This window comes from Oncorhynchus tshawytscha, linkage group LG27 (assembly GCF_018296145.1).
Source record: "Oncorhynchus tshawytscha isolate Ot180627B linkage group LG27, Otsh_v2.0, whole genome shotgun sequence".
In the NCBI taxonomy this organism is placed as follows: Eukaryota; Metazoa; Chordata; class Actinopteri; order Salmoniformes; family Salmonidae; genus Oncorhynchus; species Oncorhynchus tshawytscha.
The window spans coordinates 6,057,671-6,078,723 of NC_056455.1; positions in this window are offsets into that span (position 1 = coordinate 6,057,671).

Here is a 21,053-nt window from a genome sequence, read left to right on the forward strand (position 1 = left end):
TTGAAGAAGAAAATGACTTTTTCAATTGTCACTGAGATACTGATATTTGTCTCTTTCCTTTATCCTAACCCCTGTGAGACACACATACACACATACTGTACACACACCCACAGAGAGCTTGGAGGACACGGTCAGCAGCAGTGCAGTGCCCCTGCAAGGCTACTACTCTGGCAGTCTGGTAGTTAAAAAAGCTATGGAGAAGAAGCCAAATACAATCAAATCAAAGTTTATTCATCACATATGCACAGGATACTGTGTGAACTGTGAAATGAAATGCATTGCAGTAAATACATCCTGAGTGGTAGTCCAGTAGAAAGTCATAGACGATAAAGACAATACATCAACATTTTGGCTTGTGGTAGCTGTTAAATACTGTGTTTATGGTACCAGCTAAACATTTGGCCTAAACCTCTGGGGTTGGGGTGAGGACAGGGATTTTTTGTCTACTTCTAGACCAGACTTCACAACAATACCCAGGGGCGGACTGGCCATCTGGCATTTCTGTCACGTTCATCGTATGAAGGAGACCAAGGCGCAGTTTGGTATGCGTACATTCTCTTTATTAAAAGAATGAACACCGAACAAAATGACAACCGAACCGTGACGCTATATAATAGAGTGCTGACAGGCAACTACACATAGTCAAGATCCCACACCAGAAAGTGGGGAAAAGGCCTGCCTAAATATGATCCCCAATCAGAAACAATGATAAACAGCTGTCTCTGATTGGGAACCATATCAGGCCAACATAGACATACAAAAACCTAGAGTACCCACCCTAGTCACACCCTGACCTAACCAAAATATATAGAAAACAGTGTTTGGGCCAGTGTTTGGGCCTTCAGGAAAAAAATGGTCCGGTGTGGGGACCTCAAGGAAAAAATGGGCCGGTGTGTTAGAAATGCCAGGGCCGATTTCTGGTCTCAGTCCGCCCCTGACAATACCCAACAGTTGTGTGAATCTTGATGAGCTCCAGTCCCATTAGATTTACTGCCCTGTTTTTGGAATAGATTGAGTAATCTCTTTTAGATTGAGCAATATCTATCTTCTAAAGTAAAGCAGGGGCTTTACTTAAACACCCAGTCGTGAATGAGGCTATTCCCAAACTCATAATGCACCAGATAGTAGGAGAATAGCTGCCTCATTCAGCCTACACATGCAGGACTCGACACAATCATCTCCCCTGCCTGTACAAGTCATATGACGGCACAAAATGCCACAAAAGCTGAATTTCCCTATGATTATTGAAGGTGCGGCTGACGTTTCCCCTGATTACCATGGCTGGTTAAGCATGACGAAAGGCCTCCATTTTGTTGCCATGGTGAGGAATATTACTCCCTGCCTGTGAGGAGATAGCAGCTAGCGTCATATGAAGACCTCTCTCTCTCTCTATTACTTTAGGCTTTAAAAAGTAGCTTAATTTCCGGAGCAGGGCTATTCTATTCGCTGTGCCTGCGGACAATTACTGTCTTAATCGTGTCTGGATTGGTTGGGCAGATGAGGCCTTTATATGTATCTATCACAGACACATTAGTTAGGTCAGGTGCACTCACCATTGTTAGGGATTGATATTAGTTAATTAAATCAAATCAAATTGTATTTGTCACATGCACCGAATACAAAAGGTATTCAACCTTACAGTGAAATGCTTACTTACAAGCCCTTAACCAACAATGCAGTTTTAAGAAAATACCCCCCAAAAAAGTATGAAATAAGAATAACAAATAATTAAAACAGTAAATAACAATGGCGGGGCTATATACAGGGGGTACTGGTACAAAGTCAATGTCAATGTGCGGGGCCACTGGTGTTGAGGTAATTGAGGTAATATGTACATGTAGGTAGTGTTATTAAAGTGACTATGCATAGATAATAACAGAGAGTAGCAGCAGCGTTCCAAGGGAGTGGGGGCAATGCAAAAAGATCCTTCCTCTGACAACGCCTGGTATAGAGTTCCTGGATGGCAGGAAGCTTGGCCCTGGTGATGTACTGGGCCGTACGCACTACCCTCTCTGTAGTGCCTTGCGGTTGGAAGCCGAGCAGTTGCCATACCAGACAGTGATGCAGCCAGTCAGGATGCTCTTGATGGTGCAGCTGAAAAACCTTATTATTTAATTCAGCTATTATTTCTTTCATCACATTCCCAGTGGGTCAGAAGTTTACATACAGTCAATTAGTATTTGGTAGCATTGCCTTTAAATTCTTTAACTTGGGTCAAATGTTTCGGATAGCCTTCTACAAGCTTCCCACAATGAGTTGGGTGAATTTTGGCCCATTCCTCCTGACAGGGCTGATGTAACTGAGTTAGGTTTATAGGCCTCCTTGCTCGCACACGCTTTTTCAGTTCTACCCACAAATTTTATTTTCTTAAAAAAAAAAAATAATAATAATAATAATAAAAAAATTGCTTTTTACCCGCTTTTCATTGTATCCAATTGTTAGTATATTGTCTCATCGCTACAACTCCCGTACGGACTCGGGAGAGAAGAAGGTCGAAAGCCATGCGTCCTCCGAAACACAACCCAACCAAGCTAATCTGCTTCTTAAACCTCTAGTGACACCCCATCCCGTGAACGGGACCGTTGTCATCATCTGACACTAATTAGCATAACGCAACGGACATAAATCTTCCTAGAAAATATTCCTATTCATGAAAATCACAAGTGAAATATATTGGAACACAGTTTAGCCTTTTGTTAATCACCCTGTCATCTCAGATTTTCAAAATATGCTTTACAGCCAAAGCTAGACAAGCATTTGTGTAAGTTTATCGATAGCCTAGCATAGCATTATGCCCTGCTAGCAGCAGGCAACCTTGTCACGAAAATCAGAAAAGCAATCAAATTAAATAGTTTACCTTTGATGAACTTTGGTTGTTTTCACTCACGAGACTCCCAGGTAGATAGCCAAAGTTCATTTTTCCCAAAATATTATTTTTGTAGGCGAAATAGCTCCGTTTGTTCTTCAGGTTTGGCTGAGAAATCGACTGGAAATTGCGGTCACGACAACGCCAAAAAATATTCCAAATTAGCTCCATAATATCGACAGAAACATGGCAAACGTTGTTTAGAATCAATCCTCAAGTTGTTTTTCAAATATCTATTCGATAATATTTTTTTATTTTTTTTATTTCACCTTTATTTATTAACCAGGTAGGCTAGTTGAGAACAAGTTCTCATTTGCAACTGCGACCTGGCCAAGATAAAGCATAGCAGTGTGAGCAGACAACACAGAGTTACACATGGAATAAACAATTAACAAGTCAATATATCAACCAGGACAATTGGTTTCTCAGTAGAAGCGATTGGAATAATGGGTACCTCTGTACTTTACGCAAGATTTTCTCCGGGAGCATCATGTGACCACTTGCGCAATGTAGCCTTCAACATAAATGCGTAAAACTACGTCACAATGCTGTAGACACCTTGGGGAATACGTAGAAAGCGTAAGCTGGTTGATGGCACATTCACAGCTCAATAGCGACTCATTGGAACGCAGGGCTTTCAAAATATGGGGCACTTCCGGATTGGATTTTTCTCAGGCTTTCGCCTGCAACATCAGTTATACTCACAGACAATATCTTTACAGTTTTGGAAACGTTAGAGTGTTTTCTATCCAAAGCTGTCAATTATATGCATATTCTAGCATCTTGTCCTGACAAAATATCCCGTTTAAAACGGGAACGTTTTTTTCCCAAAAATGAAAATACTGCCCCTAGAGTCGCAACAGGTTTTAAAAAAGCGCGCATCCAACCCGGAAGCCAGCTGCACCAACGTGTCAGAGGAAACACCGTGCACCTGGCGACCTGGTTAGCGTGCACTGCGCCTGGCCCGCCACAGGAGTCGCTAGTGCACGATGAGATAAGGATATCCCTACCGGCCAAACACTCCCTAACCCGGACGACGCTAGGCCAATTGTGCTTCACCCCACGGACCTCCCGGTCGTGGCCGGCTGCGACAGAGCCTGGGCGCGAACCCATGGTCTCTGGTGGCACAGCTAGCATTGTGATGCAGTGCCCTAGACCACTGCCCCACCTGGGAGGCCCCCACACAAATGTTCTATAGGATTGAGGTCAGGGCAATAGTACACATGTACAAACAATAGTACACAAGTATAAACAACATGGGACCACGCAGCCGTCATACCGCTCAGGAAGGAGACACGTTATGTCTCCTAGAGTAGAACGTACTTTGGTGCGAAAAGTGCAAATCAATCTCAGAACAACAGCAAAGGACCTTGTGAAGATGCTGGATGAAACAGGTACAAAAGTATCTATATCCACAGTAAAACGAGTCAAATATTGACATAACCTTAAAGGCCGCTCAGCAAGGAAGAAGCCACTGCTCCAAAACCACCATAAAAAGCCAGACGACGGTTTGCAACTGCACATGGGGACAAAGATCATGTCACGCCCTGGTCGAAGTATTTTGTGTTTATCTTCATGTATTGGGTCAGGCCAGGGTGTGGCATGGGTTTTTGTATGTGGTGTGTATATATTGGGATTGTAGCTAGTGGGGTGATTTAGCAAAGTCTATGGCTGTCTGGAGTGGTTCTCAATCAGAGGCAGGTGTTTATCGTTGTCTCTGATTGGGAACCATATTTAGGCAGCCATATTCTTTGAGTTTGTCGTGGGTGATTGTCCTTAGTGTCGTTGTTCCTATCTCTTTATTTATTTACTCAAGTATAGGCTGTTTCGGTTTTCGTTACGTTCTTTGTTTTGTAGTGTTTTGTGTTTATTCGTGTTTCACGTTGTTCATTAAACATGGATCGCAATCTACACGCTGCATTTTGGTCCGACTATCCTTCACCACATGAAAACCGTTACAGATCATACTTTTTGGAGAAATGTCCTCTGGTCTGATGAAACAGAAATAGAACTGTTTGGCCATAATGACCGTCGTTATGTTTGGAGGAAAAAGGGGGAGGCTTGCAAGCCTAAGAACACCATCCCAACCGTGAAGCACACTATCCCAATCGTGAAGCACGGGGGTGGCAGCATTATGTTGTGGGGGTGCTTTGCAGCAGGAGGGACCGATGCACTTCATAAAATAGATGGCACCATGAGGATGGAAAATTATGTGGATATATTGAAGAAACATCTCAAGACATCAATCAGGAAGTTATAGCTTGGTCGCAAATGGGTCTTCCAAATGGACAATGACCCAAAGCATACTTCCAAAGTTGTGTCAAAATGGCTTGAGGACAACAAAGTCAAGGTATTAGAGTGGCCATCACAAAGCCCTGACCTCAATCCTATTGAACAATTGTGGGCAGAACTGAAAAATCTAGTGCGAGCAAGGATGCCTATAAACCTGACTCAGTTACACCAGTTCTGTCTGGAGGAATGGGCCAAAATTCACCCAACTCATTGTGGGAAGCTTGTGGAAGGCTACCCGAAATGTTTGACCCAAGTTCAACAATTTAAAGCCAATGCTACTGAATACTAATTGCGTGTATGTAAACCTCTGACCCACTGGGAATGGGATGAAAGAAATAAAAACTGAAATAAATCATTCTGACATTTCACATTCTTAAAATAAAGTGGTGATCCCAAACTGAGCCAAGGACAGGGAATTTTTACTAGGATTAAATGTCAGGAATTGTGAAAAACTGAGTTCAAATGTATTTGGCTAAGGTGTATGTAAACTTCTGACTTCAACTGTAAGCATAGGCCCCCGCTCCGTGTCTTACCAGTGTATAACCCGCCAGCTGTATGTTCTTAATGTCGTCGTTCAGCCACGACTCGGTGAAACATAAGATATTACAGTTTTTAATGTCCCTTTGGTAGGATATAAGTGCGTTCAGCTTGTCACATTTATTTTCCAGCGATTGAACATTAGCTGGCAGGACAGAAGACAAGGGCAGATTAGCCACTCGTCGCCTGATCCTCACAAGGCACCCAAATCTTTTTCCACTAAATCTCAGTTTCCTTCTCCAGCGAATCACATGGATCTGGGCCTGGTCGGGTGTCTGTAGTAGTATATCCCTCCCATCTGACTCATTGAAGAAGAACTCTTCGTCCAGTTTGAGGTGAGCAATCATAGTTCTGATGTCCAGAAGCTCTTTTCGGTCATAAGAGACGGTAGCAGCAACATTATGTACAAAACAAGTTACAAACAACGCGAAAAAACAAACAAAATAGCATGGTTGGTTAAGAGCCGATAAGTGTACCTTGGCCAATGCGATGTCAGTGTGCTTCTTGAATATGAGAGTGGAAGGATAGTGGATTGTGGGAGTTTTGAGGGGTGTTCAGTAAGACTGTTTGCACAGAGAGAGGCTGAAGGAAGAGGCAACTTGGAACAGATTTGATGAATGTGTGGTTAACTCAGTGCTGTAGCTGTACCACTATTAGTACACTGGTCAACTGTTTCTTCTCCTCCTGCTACAAACACAACTCATGTTGAAGACCAAAGAGTCTCTGTTCAGGCTCCCGAGTGGCGCAGCAGTCTAAGGCACTGCATCTCAGTGCTAGAGGTGTCACTGTAGACCCTGGTTCGATCCTGGTCTGTATCACAATCGACCATGATCGGGAGTCCCATAGGGCGGCGCACCATTTGTCCAGCGTCATCCTGGTTAGGGGAGAGTTTGGCCGGGGTTTGCTGTCATTGTAAAACAAGAACATGTTCTTAACTGACTTGCTTAGTTCATGTGATGTAAAAGTGCTTTGGAGACAGTGGAATATTGACCATTATTATCACGCCCCCCCGTCTAGACAGCCAGCAACTAACTCTGCTGCAATCACTGACTGAACTGGAGGCACGCTCTGAAAGAAACTTCCCCTCTGCATTTGAGAACAACAGGCAAAGCATCCACTATCACCATCACGGCATGCCTATGGGATCCTGCTATCACAGCACTGGCTTGCAGTGCTATAGAGGGGAGCTGGGAGTGGCTGTTGCCAGTATGTGAAAGCAGCATATTTCTTGAGGCGGTGGCAATTTGCATGATTAATAAAAGTATTTTAATTAGGACTCATTCTTATCAATGAAACTGTTGTTCGCAGCGGAACACAACAACCACAGCCGTTATCAGGCTGTCCTCCCACGGCTGCTTCACAAAATGAAAAACTGAAATAAAAAACAGGCTGTGGTTTGGCAGCTGATAGATAGGCGCCATTATCATTGTAATTAACATCCAAACACAGTGTAGCGCAGTGGAGGGAGACTCACACTGACACTCACTGTTGCCTTCTGCCCAAAAACCAGTGGGAGGAGCAGGAGGCAGGAGCACGTATTACCACCATTATCCACGTCTGAAAACACTGTGGTATCACTGCTCCCGGTGCCCAAACCCATTGGCTATTTTGTATGTGTTGAAATGACTGTGCACTGCAGCAGCTGTGTTGAATACACATTGATTGTTTTATAGTCAATTGTTCAAAATACTCGGTTCCATGAAAACATTTTTCTGTTTTATTTTTTTCTTTGGTTTGCTACTCATGAACATAAAATAGCAGTGTGTTCTGTTCTGACCATGCTTGTTCCACAGGAATGAGAGGACCGACATAAATGGTACCAGGACAAGATGTTCATTTGCACATCTGGAACACAACCAGAAACTATTCAAGATATGTGTGTCTCAAAGACACAGCAATGCCCTCTTTTTGAAGCTCTGAAACTTGCTGCGACGTTGCTACTGTAATTGCAGCGTTACTACACAGGTATAGAGCAAGTTAGTGTAAAGTGTTACCGTCTTTGCCTTCCTAATTTCTAGTCCTCTTTCTTTTTTTTACCCCTTTTTTCTCCCCAATTTCGTGGTATCCAATTGGTAGTAGTTAGTCTTGTCTCATCGCTGCAACTCCCGTACGGACTCGGGAGAGGCGAAGGTCGAGAGCCATGCGTCCTCCGAAACACAACCCAACCAAGCCGCACTGCTTCTTGACACAATGCCCATCCAACCGGAAGCCAGCCGCACCAATGTGTCGGAGGAAACACTGTACACCTGGCGACCTGGTCAGCGTGCACTGCGCCCGACCCGCCACAGGAGTCGCTAGTTCGTGATGAGACAAGGATATCCCTGCCGGCCAAACCCTCCCTAACCCGGATGACGCTCGGCCAATTGTGCTCCGCCCCATGGGCCTCCCGGTCGCGGCCGGCTGCGACAGAGCCTGGACTCTAACCCAGAATCTCTGGTGGCTCAGCTAGCACTGCGATGAAGTGCCTTAGACCACTGCACAACCCGGGAGGCCAATTTCTAGTCCTCTTTAACCACACTAGAAGGCTTTCTAGTACCTCCTTATGCCTATAATTACATCTTGTCTGTGACTCAACTGGGTGATAATGTATGATATGGAGGTTTAACTCCCAGTTAACAAGCACTGCTTCGTGTCTGTAGCGATCGTGACCTTCCAGTTTGTTGTCCTATCATCAACCTTTTGACCTCTGACCTTCTCCGTAGCCGATGGCTGATTTAAAAAACATTCTTGTGACGAGTTACGTGTAGCACGTTTATGATGAAAAACCTAATTTGAGCCTGGTTCTGGTTATAGGTTGTGGAAAATCAAACCTAGCTCTTTCTTCTCCCTCCCTTGGTTGGCTTGTTATTGTCTAACCCTGAGGGTACTGGGAGAGATGTGCATCGTTGCTGAATTTATCGGCCAGAGGAATGTGCTCCTGTTTAATCTCCTGAGACCCATGCAAGCTGCCCGTATGTGTGTTTGTTTGTTCAAGCATGAGTTTATATTTGTGTGTTTGTGCGTGTGTTTGCATGTGTGCCTGTTTGCGTGTATATAAACAAGCGTGTGTTTACACACTTACAAGAGAGATCTTATTCTCAATGTGACGTCCTGATAAAAATACGTGTCATGCATACATGCGTATGTGTGTGTGTGTGTGTTTTTGTGTGTGTTTTTGTGTGTGTGTGTGTGTGTACGTGCGTGCGTGCAAATTATGCTATTGCACGCGTGTGTGTGTGTGTGTGTGTGTGTGTGTGTGTGTGCGCGTAGCGCCACAGTCCTATAACACGGTTGAAGCCTAATCTCCATGATACCACCATACATATAAGATAATGCTGGTGAGCTTTAAATGCCTCAGGGCTTATCATCCTCACGTTGCTTTCACTCTCTATGGCCTTTTGTTGAGTCCCTCCCTCACATTTCACACACACAGACGTGCACACACACACACACACACACACACTTGCGCATACACACACACTCTCGCATACACACACTCGCGTATACACATACACACACATACACACACACACACTCGTGCATACAGACACACACACACACTTGCGCATACACGCGCAAACACACACACACGTGCATACACACACAGTCCTTCACTGTAGCTGTTACTAGCTGTCATACTGTATGTGTTGAGTCTCTGTAACAACAACAACAACAACAACAACAACAACCATGTATTCAGAATGACTAATGTATTCAGCAGTGCCTCAACAGGATTACTCATATGACACTACCTGCAGGGCAGGCAATGTGCTGCTGTGCTGCTCTGTTCTAGTATTTGGTGTGTGTCTCACTTGTGAAGTAAAGGCAGAAGATGAGGATTACAGCTGCTGATGTGCTAAGTGATAATTGCAACATATGTTGATCCTGTTTGATTATTTACTTATTTGCTTAGTGGGTAGAAAATAATAACATGTGGGGAGGATGGGAGGAGAGGGAGTCGACAAACCAAATCTCTTACTCACACACATATATGCACACACACACACATACACACACATACACACACACACACACACACACACACACACACACACACACACACACACACACACACGCACACACAAACACACACACACACACACCTGAAGAGCCATCAGGAGCACATGGTTACTCCAGTCAAGACTGTGATTCATCTTGATTGGATATTTAAAAGTTTAGTGGGCCTGAAATCCTTGAATTTTAAGAGCCACTCAGGACCTAGAGATGCCAACTGTGGTTTATTAAAATGGCCTTGAGTGCAGCTTGATAATGAGATCATACAGAAATACCTTTAGTACAATTGATTGGAGGTAAGCCACAGATACTCTGACAACAGTGGTGGTGGTATTCACTCTCTTAGAGCAACCTCATATACTGTACTGTATTTGTTTAGTACTCCTGTATTCCTGCCATTCCCGCAGAGTACCAGGACCTCTGGGAGTTGTTCAGTAAGGCCCAGGCCACTTCGCTGCCACCACACCGACCATATGACTGTGGGATTGACCTTCTCCCAGGCATCACTCTGGCCCTGGGACGACTGTACTCTTTGTCGGGTCTGGAGACCAAGGCTATGGAGACCGACATTGAGGAGTCCCTAGCTGCAGGGTTCATCTGTCCTTCTGCCTCCCACGCCAGCGCAGGGTTCTTCTTGTGGAGAAGAAGGACAAAACTCTGCACCCATGCATCAAATACCGGGGTCTCAACGATATCATGGTAAAGAACCGCTACCCGCTACCTCTCATCTCCTCGGCCTTCGAGCCGCTCGGGGAGGCCACCGTGTTCTCCAAGCTGGAGCTATGGAAAGCTTACCACCTGGTGCGGATACGGGAAGTAAAGGGTATGAATACTTATGTGAAATTTCTGTTTTTTATTTTTAATATTATTTATATTTATTTCTAAAAACCTGATTTTACTTTATCATTATGGGGTATTGTGTGTAAAAATAATTTAATCAATTTTAAAATAAAGCTGTAACCTAATACAATGCGGAAAAAGTCAAGGGGTCTGAATACTTTCCGAAGGCACTGTATATATATATACAGTGGGGCAAAAAAATATTTAGTCAGCCACCAATTGTGCAAGTTCTCCCACTTAAAAAGATGAGAGAGGCCTGTAATTTTCATCATAGGTACACTTCAACTATGACAGACAAAATGAGAAAAAAAATCCAGAAAATCACATTGTAGGATTTTTAATGAATTTATTTGCAAATTATGGTGGAAAATAAGTATTTGGTCACCTACAAACAAGCAAGATTTCTGGCTCTCACAGACCTGTTCTTTAAGAGGCTCCTCAGTCCTCCACTCATTACCTGTATTAATGGCACCTGTTTGAACTTGTTATCAGTATAAAAGACACCTGTCCACAACCTCAAACAGTTACACTCCAAACTCCACTATGGCCAAGACCAAAGAGCTGTCAAAGGACACCAGAAACAAAATTGTAGACCTGCACCAGGCTGGGAAGACTGAATCTGCAATAGGTAAGCAGCTTGGTTTGAAGAAATCAACTGTGGGAGCAATTATTAGGAAATGGAAGACATACAAGACCACTGATAATCTCCCTCGATCTGGGGCTCCACGCAAGATCTCACCCCGTGGGGTCAAAATTATCACAAGAACGGTGAGCAAAAATCCCAGAACCATACGGGGGGACCTAGTGAATGACCTGCAGAGAGCTGGGGCCAAAGTAACAAAGCCTACCATCAGTAACACACTACGCCGCCAGGGACTCAAATCCTGCAGTGCCAGACGTGTCCCCCTGCTTAAGCCAGTACATGTCCAGGCCCATCTGAAGTTTGCTAGAGAGCATTTGGATGATCCAGAAGAAGATTCTCCCAATGTCATATGGTCAGATGAAACCAAAATAGAACTTTTTGGTAAAAACTCAACTCGTCATGTTTGGAGGACAAAGAATGCTGAGTTGCATCCAAAGAACACCATACCTACTGTGAAGCATGGGGGTGGAAACATCATGCTTTGGGGCTGTTTTTCTGCAAAGGGACCAAGACGACTGATCCGTGTAAAGGAAAGAATGAATGGGGCCATGTATCGTGAGATTTTGAGTGAAAACCTCCTTCCATCAGCAAGGGCATTGAAGATGAAATGTGGCTGGGTCTTTCAGCATGACAATGATCCCAAACACACCGCCCGGGCAATGAAGGAGTGGCTTCGTAAGAAGCATTTCAAGGTCCTGGAGTGGCCTAGCCAGTCTCCAGATCTCAACCCCATAGAAAATCTTTGGAGGGAGTTGAAAGTCTGTGTTGCCCAGCAACAGCCCCAAAACATCACTGCTCTAGTGGAGATCTGCATGGAGGAATGGGCCAAAATACCAGCAACAGTGTGTGAAAACCTTACAGAAAACCTTACCTTACAGAAAACGTTTGACCTCTGTCATTGCCAACGAATGGTATATAACAAAGTATTGAGATAAACTTTTGTCATTGACCAAATACTTATTTTCCACCATAATTCGCAAATAAATTCATTAAAAATCCTACAATGTGATTTTCTGGATTTTTTCCCCTCATTTTGTCTGTCATAGTTGAAGTGTACCTATGATGAAAATTACAGGCCTCTCTCATCTTTTTAAGTGGGAGAACTTGCACAATTGGTGGTTGACTAAATACTTTTTTGCCCCACTGTATATACACACATTTAAAATATATATATATGGGAAATTGGAAATGATGCAGCCAATTATATATACTGTATATATACAGTATATAGTCATAGTATTGATACAACGCACAACCTCCCTTAGAATGGAGGTAAAATACGGCATCAGACTGTAGCCTATATTATACTATTCCTGTCCTACTGTAGACTTCTTTAACTTCACCTCTTCCATCTCCACACAGGGTCTGAAAGGAATGTGGCTGTCAGATCCTTCTCAGAATGAAGGGAGAGTTGACACAGCAGAACATGCACTGTTCACTGTAAAGTGTCAGGCCTCTATGATGGGTGACTGCTGCGTCTCATGGCGGGGAGCCAAAACCTGATTGATGTCGGATTCAGAGAGTGCTCAACACTGCGGTGACTTCCACTTTAAAACCCCATGCGTTAACTTACGCTAATTCAAATGCAAGTAAATAAAATTAACTGTGATGTTATATTATATTAGAAATCATTGGAGAAGAACAGGGAGTTCTTGCCATTCAAAAGCAGGTACTTGCTTATGCACGAGGTAGGGAAATACTGTTCGATTTCACTCCAGCCTAGCTTATCTGCACATTCTCATTATCACCAGCTGGTTGTTTGAGGTCTTGTATGGTCCCTTTCTTATGGGAAATAAATGCAGTACACATCATTGCATTTTGCGTCAAAAAGTAATCTGGCCCTCTTTGATGTCTCGTAGATCAATGCATTGTACTCTTTCCGTCCGCCATACCTTACCTCATTGTTAACCTTCAGACGTATAAGTTACCAGACCCGGACTCAGGAAATGCTAACCCTGGAGATCCCTTTAATCTCCACCTGTTTTATGTTTTATGCCTATCATGTGGAATTATCTCTAAAACTCCTTAAAGCTGGTGGAGTTGGCGTCTATAGGGCAATTCAGGTGGATGTTGCAGAGCCTTATACTGAAGAATATGTTTGTTTCATGTGATTGTGTTTTGCTTTTCATGTTTTGTGAAAGAGACCGTGGTCTCAGCATGACTCCCTGCTTAAATAAAGGTTAAATATATCTTATATGGTGCCAAGCATAGAAATCAACCTAAACACGACTTGTCAGTTCAAGGTTAGGAGGACCTTCTATGAGACATGGTGCAGGTATTAACAGAATTAACAAACAGAATCCCCAGGAGGGATCACTGTTTTACTACAAGTAAGTTTGGGACAGGTAATGAGTGCCTTTGGGCGGATCATGAATAAAACATCTGTCTTGACTCTTTTTCCTGACATTCCTGTCAATCTCCACAACAAAAGATCTGTTGTTTCTAATGATGAGTGTGTCTGTGTGTGTGCTGTGACAATGTGACACTGCTGTCGTCATTAAAGGCTACACATTAACTTGTGACAGGACTCACAGATGATAGTATATCACGCCTGACAGGAGAAGAGTGCAATTGAGGTTCGTAATTCGAGGCGTTCCTGCATCTGCAGGAACTCCTCTTTATACTTCGATTGTTTCATTTTTAAGTTAGGAAAGGCAAGGGGCGATCCAGTACAGTAGGTGGCATTAATGTACAATAGTGTTGGATGCCAGCCGCCGATGAACCCCACAGAAGAAGGGGAGAAGGGGTGGGGCTACAACGGTAGCTAGGTAGTCGTACACCGGTAGATAATGTCCTTCACCCCGCCTGTCGGGGACTGTTTTCACGCAGTTCTGTTAACGACAGTGAGGGCAGGTTTTTAGCAGGTGGGAGTGAATGACACTGTGTGCTAGCTTAGCCAGCTTGTACTAAGGAGGACTCTGGTACACATCAGGCGGGTGGCGGGAGTGACACCGTGAGCTGCAACTGGAGTGAAAGACACTGTCTGCGGCTAGCTAGCAAGGAGAATTCCGGTAGGCAGGGGTGATAGTACTTTTATTTCCCTTCCTGTAGGGTGCTCAAGGGGGGGCGTTCATGCAGGAACCAATGGGGTGCCCGGGGGGGTGTTCATGAAGAAACCAATGGGATGTTCGAGGGGAGGCGGTCCTGCAGATGCATGAATGCCCACATGCAGGAATGCCCCGAATTGCAGGCTGCAGTTGTATGCAACTGCCTGACTGGGGTGACATGATGTTCTTTCCAAGCCATTAGCCAATTACCAAATCGACTGAACAAACCGCAGATAATTGTCATTGCTTTAGAATGAAAACCAGAGGGGTATACTACAAAGTAAGCTAAATCTACTCAGGGTTTTCTAGCCAGCTTCCGTTAGCTTCACATTCTAGCTCGGGCTTTATCCGTACTACGATTGCTCGTCCTCCTGCTGCTCCAGCAGGCTTGTAACTACGCGTGCATGTCGCACGTGGCTAGTTGAACCCGGAAACAATGCTGAAACATCAACCCATGGGAAGTCAGTGCCACATTTAAATTTGTGCCAAAATCAAAATTCAACAAAAGTTATCTTGCAAATTCAGCAGGCTATGCAAAAAAACATATTTGACAAATAAAATATTTAATCAGTCATCTTCCTGAAATGAAGAGGATGATGACACGATCTTTGCAAGAGGAAGGGAATCTGCCGAGTTGGCCTGCCCGGGAGCAGGTTAGTTCTGAAGGATTTGTTGCCTTATACATTTTCCTGGCTAAAATGTGAGCCACTTTCGTGGTACCGGTTATCCTGAGTTGAACTCAGACTTGTACAAAGTTACCTCGGTAACTCCTCAAACCTGATTCGTAGTATTAAAGCTCTGGTGTATGTTAGACTGACCTTGAGTCTCCATGGTCCCTATTGTTTTGAGTTGAATGTACGGTAGAGCGTGAAACAAAACACATTATACTCTCTCCAACTGATTTTGTGGAAGAAATCATGGTCGGGTTTGGGGATTTTTGAGACAAAGTTATAGTATTTTTTGCATTTTTACCAGATAAGTTGACAGAGAATACATTCAAGACATGCACAATGCATCTGTAGATTTCTGACTGACAAGTAACAGGAACATGATGGGTGATGATATCACCCTGCACTTGCCCCACCGACACAGGATACATGGTGGATTCATTACCCATGGTCCTTCATTGATTAGGCTCAAGGGAACCAGCCTTCCTAGGCCCGAGTCTTAGGACCAGGATGTTGTGGACACTTATCTGGCTAAACAGGAAGTGTATTTAAATCAAGATTGAATGACTCTCGGGTTAAGAGGCACGGTAATCGTGGAGGGGCTTTTCGACATCCTAGGGGAGATATTATACGTAGGTTAATGTGTTGTATATTGAATGGGAGTAGATTATCACCCCTATGCCTGTTCAAAATCTTTCTGTGTAGTCTCCTGGTGCTTGTTATGATATTTATGGTGCTATTATTGACTACACTCTCTTTCTCTCCTGTACGATTCACACAGCTGTGCAGTATGAGGCATGTGCACACACACACACACACACACACCAATTTTTGCCAGATGTTTATGGAAAACGTCTCTCACGGCAGCTGTCGTTTCTGGCTGGAGAACCCGCAACCTGTTCAGCAGCTGTTCTGATGGACTGATGCGGCTGCTCCCCAACAACGCTGCCATTTGAACTGTCCAACCCTAGCTCCACCCCCTTCCCTTCCAGCACCCAGGCACTGTCCCTTCCCTGTGCACGAGACCGGAAGAACCAGCAGCTGCCCGGGATCCGGCCATGGAGGGCTGCCCATTGTCCAGCTCAGAGAGGCTACACTGAGAACAGGCTTAGTGTTCCTAGGCAGATAGATAGCTGGCTGGATGTTGACTATGAGCCCTCCACTGTCCACCAACCACCAGCAACCCCCTGACCTCCCTCCACTACCCTACACAACAGAGCCTGTTTAATCACAGTACAGTGGCTGGTTTTTGTCTGGCTCACCATAAGGTCTGTGCGGGTGTGACGGATGGAGGTGAGGGACGATTGGGACAGAGGGGGGTTGATTAGCGTCTCTGGACAATGTCCCCTTACACACACTTCTCACTCACAGCACCAGACCCAGTCTTTTAGAATGCAGCTCATACACACACACACACACACACACACACACACAAAAAAAACACACACTCAAAACAGAGCATAGCCCAAGTGTTTTGTCAGGCTGGAAACATTTCAGTCACAATGGGACTGAAGCAGAAAATTATACACAGGGGAGTGAAGGCTTTGTGGACACAATATGGAGCATATGGACACAATATGGAGCATATGGACACAATACTGCTGCCTCATGCCATGATGCACTCTGTGTTCTTGTTGTTGTAGTGAACACAGGGCTCAAGATGTAATGCAAAACAAATTATTTTCACATTTCGATTGAAGATGGTTGTTTTGATACCCCTTCAAACACATGCTGACAATTTGATTCATCACCATGGTTACATACGAAGACTTAAGATTTTATTTGTATTTCTTAAATTATACACTATAAGGAAGGGGGGATAATGGATTTTTTTTTGTGCTGCAGTACAGTAGGAGCTTTTGCCCACTTCAGTGGCTGTTTGAGAGGGTGTGTGCATGAAAACATTGCATTAGGGTTGAAAAGATGTGCCGCCTCCACCCAAACACATTTCACAGAGTGTAATGTCAGAGTGCTCCCAGCGAAGCCCACTGCGTCCATCAGAGAGAGTCATGATTATCACAGGAAATGTGTCATGACATGCTGTGCCATGTAGTCAGTGCTCTCTGATAAAAGCCATCAGAAACAGGCCGAGTGGATGCGTTTGGAACCATAGCCACTATTCCGACACACACATAAGCCACACACGCACATGCGCGCACACGTGCGAGCACATCATTCTCTAACATACGTCAACGCTCACACATACAACACCTGTAGACACACTCACATATTCATGCTTCCAAACATAAGCCGTCAACTGTCATATTCCAGCCAGTTCGCTCAAGATTCACTTCGAAATTGTACGTCCATGCGTGTCCCGAGGACGTCAGGAGATGCCTTCAAAACTTGCCGCTAGTGGCATGATTGAGCGCTATTACCATCAAGTAGGCTTGGGTATTGCCATGGCATTATGGAAGGGAATGGCGGATGGGCACAAGCCGCAAGCTCCGGCTCCGAGGGTCGCATATTCAATCCCAGCGGTAGACACTCATTATTTTTTATAAATGTTTAACCTATTCCAAACCTTAACCTTTAACTTAACCATTCAGAATGAATCAAGGGGGAGCCCTAGCAGGAGGAGGCAACCCAGTAATGAATGTTTCTCGAGAGCAACTTCGAAATTTGACGTTCAAAGAAACATGGAACAATTTCAGAATCTGAAGTCAAATTGGTCAAACCGTGAGATCTTGTTGCACACTCACGCACACGCTCGCAGATGTATATTCAAAGCACCAACTTAAACTCAAATGCAACTCAAATACACACACACACACACACACACACACACACACACACACACACACACACAGCAAAACAAAATTGGTTCTAATGAAAGTTCCTAGAACATTTGTTAGGTTGCGGCAAATGTTCTCATAACACAAAAACTCTCCAGTTGTGCTGATGATTGTATGAAACATTCACCTGACATTGAAACGTTCCCAGAACACATTTAGTCTGTTCTCCAAAGGTTCCCAGAATGTTTAATTGTGTTATGGAAAAAGTCTGGTGGGAACATTGTGTGGACATCACAAAAGATATCTTCCCGGAACATAAAAACTGTTCAGATGTGCGGAGGATGATACCATGTTTCTTTTAGGTTGCAGAAAACATTCACCTGATGTTACAAGAACCACATTTTTTATTTTCTTTAAAAGTTATTAAAACATTTCTTTAGGTTTCGGGAACATTGCAGGGATATGACAAGAGATACAAAATACAAAATCTGTTGATGACATTCTTACAACGTTTGTATCAGGGCGCAAAAAAAACATTCCCTCAATGTTCTTTGAATGTTATTCCTATGTTCCCAGAATGATAAAAGAACGTTTTTTTTTACAGTCCGTGTGTTTGCGTTATCTTACTGTTGAGGAAGTTAGTTGTACAACAATCCATGTAGAAACACCTATAGCAAATATAGCTGTGAGTAGCAATGAACAGGGCTCACAGGGTGACGGAAAGGACACAAGATCAATTGGATAACAAAGCAAGCGCTCTATCATGTAGGAACCTGATTTCTTTATGTGCCATCATGAGTTTAAAGACAACATCTGGAGTGAATCTGATGTGCGGTTCATGCGGGGAAGATGTTGCAGATGATTTTGCGCATTAGCATTACGTATGTTAAGAAGGACTTGCTAATAGTTTCCTTGTTCTTTGAGATATTAATACCAAATTCAGTGCGGTTCATCTTAGGTTAGTCCATGACAGCGATGACATGTTTCAAGTTGATAGGCCCCTGTGGAGTGGATTTACACTGGTTTAAATGGACACGTAAAATCCGACTTTAATTTGTAAATAACTCAACCATGTTTTGACCAATCCCTAGTTAGAGAAAAGCTAAGTTACGGGCCTAAATTCCACATTTTGTGTCATTTGGTTCTATTGTTCATGAGAAGAAGATTTTTTAATATTATTTTGCTGTGCATATTTCAACATATTAGCTTATGTGTTAATATGCATCTACTGGTATACTGTGGCCATCTTTTAATGCATCATAGTTATTTTCTCAAATTATTGTGATGAGTCCAAAGACCAAATTTGGAGTGAATTTGATTTTTAGTCCATGAGAAGATAAAACAATTATTTTAAGCGTAAGTTTTACAAAAAAAGTGATTTGTTAATTGTTTCCTTATTTTTCAAGATAATAATGCAAAACTTAACGTAGTTCATCATGGCAATGTCTTTGATGACCCTAAAATGTTTCAAGTTGATGGGCCATTGTGAAGTGGATATAGACATTTCTGAAATACATTGTTTCAGTTGTTGTTTAGGTAGCTGAGTGAACACACACCCTTCCCCTCTTCCCCTATCAAATTAAATTAAATCTAATTTCATCGGTTGTACGCACGTTTGGCAGATGTTATTACGAGTGTAGTGAAATGCTTGTGTTCCTAGCTCCAACAGCGCAGTATTATCTAACAGTACACAACAATACACACAAATCCAAAAGTAAAAGAATGGAATTAAGAAATTAAGAAATATTAAGATGAGCACTGTCAGAGTCTGGAGCATATGGGATGTATAGACGTTGTGGACAGTATGTGGATAGAACATGTAGCATATCTGAAGAACACGTAGGATAGAAAAGTATTTGTACAGCAATAGTTGAATAGGATGTCCTTGACTAGAATACAGTATATCTGCCACCCCTCCAGCTGATACCGCCTCCCCTTTCTGTTGCAGACTGACAACTGGACTCATCTGCCTGGCAGGAAAATCCACCCTAAGACAGAGAGGTATATGAGAGAGATCAAGAGAGGGAGAGATATGGATAAATGAAGAGAGAGAGAGAGAGAGAGAGAGGAGTATGGGAATAATGAATAGCACAAAGAGGTCAAGTAAGTGTATGGTGGAGTGAGAGAGAGATGGAGGGAGAGAGAAAAAGGAATGAGACAAACAAAAAAGGATTCTAATGGGAGGATAGAAGTCAGCCAGAGTACAGCACCAGCAGTGGAATATGAGTCTGCCTGCCACTGCCTGGGGTGTTTATGGGCTCACTGTGAGAGTGCAGCAGTCCTGACAAGGGGAAGAATGGGCGCAAACAGGAATGACTAAATAAGGTGGATGGGCCAAGGCTAGGTGGAACAACAAGGCCACATTTCTATAGACAGATGAACAGGTATCCATGCGCAAAGAAACAGGGAAAAGGGTCAGACAGACAGACAGACAGACAGACAGACAGACAGAGATGAATAGACAGGGAGACAGAGAAACAACCAACACCCAGATGGACATATTGACACACAGATAGTGGAGGCAGACAAAGTGGCAGACGGATGGACTGCTAGGCATGAACAGATACAGACAAAGAGACAGCCAGAAAGACAGAGACAGCCTTGAGTATAATGCACCCTCTACAGAATGTCAGGTTCAAGGAATTGCATTTCAAACACGATACAACAACTTGGTAGTGGTCTAACTATCCCTCTGTATAGTTTCATTTACAGCTAAATGCAATCTTCAAAAAGCATTCAATCACAGGTGTGAAGAAGCCTGAACGCTGAGCCGTGATCATAGTTGTAGAAGAGAAATGAAGTGCCCTTAGAATGTGATGCAGTAGAATCAATCCACCAAGCGCAACACAGTGCATTCTGTATTCAATGCATAGTCAATCAGTATGATACCTTATGTGATCTTAGGCCACTCTAGTGGGACCTGATGTGGTGACTCAACTATCGGTCTTAACGACAGTGAACAGCTAATCAACGTGCAATTATCATATTATTATTTACAAAGCCTATAAATGTGCTATACTCTTGGTGATTTACTATTATTTTGTATTTTTTATTGAACCTTTGTTTATCAGACTAAAGCTTACTGGGACTTTTAGTCATCTCACGTTGAGTTATTACCACACTGTTCAACTCAAGAGACAGAAACATAACAGAAGAACAGATACGAGCAGGTCACAGATACCAACCTGCCCCTGATTGTTTGCTTCTGTCATTTACTCGGAGGGAGAGAAGCGGCGGGAGGCTTCCTCCGTCTAAAAAGGCGGGGAAAGAACGTATACATAGACAAGAGGGTAACAACTTGACAAGTCGGCTGTATAGAAGCCTCGGAAACTGACAGCGATGTGATGTTTTGACATCGATGTGATGTTTTGCCATCAGTCTGTATCAATGAAAGCATCTCCACCTTTCAAGTCAACAGTAATGGTCCTTAGC